Below are 7,060 nucleotides of genomic sequence, written 5' to 3' on the forward strand. Positions count from 1 at the left end.
TGATATCTAAATTCTCCTCCTTTTTGGGGTGAAATTTCCTCCCCCCTCTGCACCCTCTCTTGAGTCGCCATTTCTTTTGTTTCTTCCTCTGCCAGCCAACTGAAAATCCCATCTAACACGGTTTTCTCCTGTATGTTGGCATGGAGAGGAACCAATATTATTATGGTTACTACCTAAATCCGATGTGTTATTCTCAGTGGTGTTCAACAGGGGTGAAAACCTATTTCCAGTGCTAATATTGGCGCCATACTGTTCGCATTCGTTATTATATTCAAAATGACGGCGTCCGGCTCTGGAATTATGTTGATCCAGGTGATGATGACCACTATTGCGACCTTGATAGTTCATCCGGCCCTCCTGTCTCCAGGGTGGAGGTGAGTGCCGGTATGAACGGGGGAGAGAATTGTTACTCCCTCTTATATTCCTTGATTGACTAAGGTGTCGTTGTGGCTTTCTCCCTCTAAAGGATTGAGGGTGATTATGATATGATGTATTAGAAACGGGAACCCTTGCTTCATGGGTCACAGCCAAAGGCTGCGACTCATGACCAAAAGAGGCAATAGGAGGATCAGTGGGGGGAGGTATCTGCCATTTAAAGACCAAGTTATCTTTATAGTCCTTAGCATCCCTATTATACTTTCTCCTTTTCCTTTGCTTTTGCTCAGTTTCTTCTTTGATCAGTATGGTTTTCAAAGCCTCAGATCTACGTGAATATTCCTGATCATCTTTAAATGGGGTGAGCCTTGTCCTGATACCATTAATTTCTAAATCAAGCATAGTGAGTCTACGTTTCTTTTTAGCCACCAAGAATTGTAGAAAACCCACTCCTGCTTCATTGAAATACTTGAACCACTCCGCTAGTTCATTATCTTCTTTCTGGGGGTTGACCTCCCATCTTAGGCTCCTGGGAACCATATTATCCTTTATATATTCCTCTAAAAATGCAATATCCCATCTTAGGTGTACTTCCGAGATGGTGAGGTTTTTTAGTCTGAGGAAACATCCTGCCAGATCGTCCCTCAGATCCTCTCTTCCATCAAAAACACCCGTAGTATCTGTAACCACCTGGGATCTATACTCAAATATATCCATCTTAACCACTTGCCGACCGCCTCACGCATATATATGTGAGCAGAATGGCACGGGCAGGCAAAATCATGTACCCATACGTGATTGCCTTCCCGCGGGCGGGGGGTCCAATCGGACCCCCCCCGGTGCCAGCGGCGGTCGGCATTTGGCTAGGAGCGATGAGAGACGAGGGGGAGACCATCCGATCGTGGCCCCCCTCGCGATCGCTCCCAGCCAATGAGGAACATCCCCTGCCTGTGTATAGTACACACAGGCAGAGGATGTGATGTCATCTCTCCTCGGCTCGGCAGTTTCCGTTCTAGCGCCGAGGAGAGAAGACATGTAAGTGCACCAACACACACACACACACACACACAGTAGAACATGCCAGGCACACAAAACACCCCCGATCCACCCCCGATCGCCCCCCGATCCCCCCCAATCACCCCTCCCCCCTCCCTGTAACACTGACACCAAGCAGTATTTTTTTTTTTTTTCTGATTACTGCAGGGTGTCAGTTAGTGACAGTTACTGTGGTAGAACAGTGAGTGTTACCCCCCTTTAGGTCTAGGGTACCCCCCTAACCTCCCCTAATAAAGTTTTAACCCCTTGATCACCCCCTGTCACCAGTGTCACTAAGCGATCATTTTTCTGATCGCTGTATTAGTGTCGCTGGTGACGCTAGTTAGGAACGTAAATATTTAGGTTCGCCGTCAGCATTTTATAGTGTCAGGGACCCCCATATACTATCTAATAAAGGTTTTAACCCCTTGATTGCCCCCTAGTTAACCCTTTCACCACTGATCACCGTATAACCGTTACGGGTGACGCTGGTTAGTTGGTTTATTTTTCATAGTGTCAGGGCACCCACCGTTTATTACCGGATAAAGGTTTAGCCCCCTGATCGCCCGGCGGTGATATGCGTCGCCCCAGGCAGCGTCAGATTAGCGCCAGTACTGCTAACACCCACGCACGCAGCATACGCCTCCCTTAGTGGTATACTATCTGAACGCATCAATATCTGATCCGATCAGATCTATACTGGCGTCCCCAGCAGTTTAGGGTTCCCAAAAACGCAGTGTTAGCGGGATCAGCCCAGATACCCGCTAGCACCTGCGTTTTGCCCCTCCGCCCGGCCCAGCCCAGCCCACCCAAGTGCAGTATCGATCGATCACTGTCACTTACAAAATGCTAAACGCATAACTGCAGCGTTCGCAGAGTCAGGCCTGATCCCTTCGATCGCTAACAGTTTTTTTGGTAGCGTTTTGGTGAACTGGCAAGCACCAGCCCCAGGCAGCGTCAGGTTAGCGCCAGTCGCGCTAACACCCACGCACACACCGTACACCTTCCTTAGTGGTATAGTATCTGAACGCATCAATATCTGATCCGATCAGATCTATACTAGCGTCCCCAGCAGTTTAGGGTTCCCAAAAACGCAGTGTTAGCGGGATCAGCCCAGATACCTGCTAGCACCTGCGTTTTGCCCCTCCGCCCAGCCCAGCCCACCCAAGTGCAGTATCGATCAATCACTGTCACTTACAAAACACTAAACACATAACTGCAGCGTTCGCAGAGTCAGGCCTGATCCCTGCGATCGCTAACAGTTTTTTTGGTAGCGTTTTGGTGAACTGGCAAGCACCAGCGGCCTAGTACACCCCGGTCATAGTCAAATCAGCACTGCAGTAACACTTGGTGACGTGGCGAGTCCAATAAATGCAGTTCAAGCTGGTGAGGTGGCAAGCACAAGTAGTGTCCCGCTGCCACCAAAAAGACAAACACAGGCCGTCGTGCCCATAATGCCCTTCCTGCTGCATTCGCCAATCCTAATTGGGAACCCACCACTTCTGCAGTGCCCGTACTTCCCCCATTCACATCCCCAACCAAATGCAGTCGGCTGCATGAGAGGCATTTTCTTTATGTCCTCCCGAGTACCCCTACCCAACGAACCCCCCCAAAAAAGATGTTGTGTCTGCAGCAAGCGCGGATATAGGCATGACACCCGCTATTATTGACCCTCCTGTCCTGACAATCCTGGTCTTTGCATTGGTGAATGTTTTGAACGCTACCATTCACTAGTTGAGTATTAGCATAGGGTACAGCACTGCACAGACTAGACACACTTTCACAGGGTCTCCCAAGATGCCATCACATTTTGAGAGACCCGAACCTGGAACCGGTTACAGTTATAAAAGTTACAGTTACAAAAAAAAGTGTAAAAAACAAAAAAAAAACACATACAAAAATATAAAATAAAAAAAATAGTTGTCGTTTTATTGTTCTCTCTCTCTCTATTCTCTCTCTATTGTTCTGCTCTTTTTTACTGTATTCTATTCTGCAATGTTTTATTGTTATTATGTTTTATCATGTTTGTTTTTCAGGTCTGCAATTTTTTATACTTTACCGTTTACTGTGCTTTATTGTTAACCATTTTTTTGTCTTCAGGTACGCCATTCACGACTTTGAGTGGTTATACCAGAATGATGCCTGCAGGTTTAGGTATCATCTTGGTATCATTCTTTTCAGCCAGCGGTCGGCTTTCATGTAAAAGCAATCCTAGTGGCTAATTAGCCTCTAGACTGCTTTTACAAGCAGTGGGAGGGAATGCCCCCCCCCCGTCTTCCGTGTTTTTCTCTGGCTCTCCTGTCTCAACAGGGAACCTGAGAATGCAGCCGGTGATTCAGCCAGCTGACCATAGAGCTGATCAGAGGCCAGAGTGGCTCCAAACATCTCTATGGCCTAAGAAACCGGAAGCTGCAAGCATTTTATGACTTAGATTTTGCCGGATGTAAACAGTGCCATTGGGAAATTGGGAAAGCATTTTATCACACCGATCTTGGTGTGGTCAGATGCTTTGAGGGCAGAGGAGAAATCTAGGGTCTAATAGACCCCAATTTTTTCAAAAAAGAGTACCTGTCACCACCTATTGCTATGATAGGGGATATTTACATTCCCTGAGACAACAATAAAAATGATTTAAAAAAAAAAATATGAAAGGAACAGTTTAAAAATAAGATAAAAAAGCAAAAAAATAATAAAGAAAAAATAAAAATAAAGCACCCCTGTCCCCCCTGCTCTCGCGCTAAGGCGAACGCAAGCGTCGGTCTGGCGTCAAATGTAAACAGCCATTGCACCATGCATGTGAGGTATCACCGCGAAGGTCAGATCGAGGGCAGTAATTTTAGCAGTAGACCTCCTCTGTAAATCTAAAGTGGTAACCTGTAAAGGCTTTTAAAGGCTTTTAAAAATGTATTTAGTTTGTTGCCACTGCACGTTTGTGCGCAATTTTAAAGCATGTCATGTTTGGTATCCATGTACTCGGCCTAAGATCATCTTTTTTATTTCATCAAACATTTGGGCAATATAGTGTGTTTTAGTGCATTAAAATTTAAAAAAGTGTGTTTTTTCCCCAAAAAATGCGTTTGAAAAATCGCTGCGCAAATACTGTGTGAAAAAAAAAAATGAAACACCCACCATTTTAATCTGTAGGGCATTTGCTTTAAAAAAATATATAATGTGTGGGGGTTCAAAGTAATTTTCTTGCAAAAAAAAATAATTTTTTCATGTAATCAAAAAGTGTCAGAAAGGGCTTTGTATTCAAGTGGTTAGAAGAGTGGGTTATGTGTGACATAAGCTTCTAAATGTTGTGCATAAAATGCCAGGACAGTTCAAAACCCCCCCAAATGACCCCATTTTGGAAAGTAGACACCCCAAGCTATTTGCTGAGAGGCATGTCGAGTCCATGGAATATTTTATATTGTGACACAAGTTGCGGGAAAGAGACAATTTTTTTTTTTTTTTTTTGCACAAAGTTGTCACTAAATGATATATTGCTCAAACATGCCATGGGAATATGTAAAATTACACCCCAAAATACATTCTGTTGCTTCTCCTGAGTACGAGGATACCACATGTGTGGGACTTTTTGGGAGCCTAGCCGCGCACGGGACCCCGAAAACCAAGCACCGCCTTCAGGCTTTCTAAGGGCGTAAATTTTTGATTTCACTCTTCACTGCCTATCACAGTTTCGGAGGCCATGGAATGCCCAGGTGGCAAACCCCCCCCCCCAAATGACCCCATTTTGGAAAGTAGACATCCCAAGCTATTTGCTGAGAGGTATAGTGAGTATTTTGCAGACCTCACTTTTTGTCACAAAGTTTTGAAAATTGAAAAAAGAAAAAAAAAATGTTTTTCCTTGTCTTTCTTTATTTTCAAAAACAAATGAGAGCTGCAAAATACTCACCATGCCTCTCAGCAAATAGCTTGGGGTGTCTACTTTCCAAAATGGGGTCATTTGGGGGGGGTTTGTGCCACCTGGGCATTCCATGGCCTCCGAAACTGTGATAGGCAGTGAAGAGTGAAATCAAAAATTCACGCCCTTAGAAATCCTGAAGGCGGTGATTGGTTTTCGGGGCCCCGTACGCGGCTAGGCTCCCAAAAAGTCCCACACATGTGGTATCCCCATACTCAGGAGAAGCAGCTAAATGTATTTTGGGGTGCAATTCCACATATGCCCATGGCCTGTGTGAGCAATATATCATTTAGTGACAACTTTGTGCAAAAAAAAAAAAAAATTTGTCACTTTCCCGCAACTTGTGTCAAAATATAAAACATTCCATGGACTCAACATGCCTCAAAGCAAATAGCTTGGGGTGTCTACTTTCCAAAATGGGGTCATTTGGGGGGGGGGGTTTATGCCATCTGGGCATTTTATGGCATTCAAAACTGTGATAGGTAGTGAGGAGTAAAATCAAAAATGTACGCCCTTAGAAATCCTGAAGGCAGTGATTGGTTTTCGGGGCCCCGTACGCGGCTAGGCTCCCAAAAAGTCCCACACATGTGGTATCCCCATACTCAGGAGAAGCAGCTAAATGTATTTTGGGGTGCAATTCCACATATGCCCATGGCCTGTGTGAGCAATATATCATTTAGTGACGACTTTTTGTAATTTTTTTTTTTCTTTTGTCATTATTCAATCACTTGGGACAAAAAAAATTAATATTCAATGGGCTCAACATGCCTCTCAGCAATTTCCTTGGGATGTCTTCTTTCCAAAATGGGGTCATTTGTGGGGGTTTTGTACTGCCCTGCCATTTTAGCACCTCAAGAAACGACATAGGCAGTCATAAATTAAAGGCTGTGTAAATTCCAGAAAATGTACCCTAGTTTGTAGGCGCTATAACTTTTGCGCAAACCAATAAATATACACTTATTGACATTTTTTTTACCAAAGACATGTGGCCGAATACATTTTGGCCTAAATGTATGACTAAAATTGAGTTTATTGGATTTTTTTTAGAACAAAAAGTAGAAAATATCAATTTTTTTCAAAATTTTCGGTCTTTTTCCGTGTATAGCGCAAAAAATAAAAACGGCAGAAGTGATCAAATACCATCAAAAGAAAGCTCTATTTGTGGGAAGAAAAGGACGCAAATTTCGTTTGGGTGCAGCATTGCATGACCGCGCAATTAGCAGTTAAAGCGACGCAGTGCCAAATTGTAAAAAGTGCTCTGGTCAGGAAGGGGGTAAATCCTTCCGGGGCTGAAGTGGTTAAGGAAAAACACACAAGCTGCAGATCTGGATATCAAAATTTAGGAAACTAAAAATAAAAAAAGAACTGCGCTACGTGCATAAATAGTGAAAACATAAAATAAATATATTATAAATGACAGAATTTTGAAAAGTCCTGCTGCTAAACACTAAAACCTCGATATAAGGCAAAGACCAAGTAAATAATAATCAGTGTAGCACAAAAGAAAAATTAATAGATGATGATGTGAAAAATAACTAAGAAAATATTGTGCACAATCCCCAACACTACCGGATAACCATTGAGTGAGATATCTTCAGCAAAGAGAAAATATAATGAATAAATCCAAAGCAAACAGTGTAGCATTAAACTAATGATGCAATACAAAAATATATGATATAAACACACGTGGATTACTCATCTAAGGCTTATGCCATCATAACATAAATAGTGAAGATCATCTAA

Source organism: Aquarana catesbeiana, linkage group LG06, assembly GCF_042186555.1.
Source record: "Aquarana catesbeiana isolate 2022-GZ linkage group LG06, ASM4218655v1, whole genome shotgun sequence".
Classification (NCBI taxonomy): domain Eukaryota; kingdom Metazoa; phylum Chordata; class Amphibia; order Anura; family Ranidae; genus Aquarana; species Aquarana catesbeiana.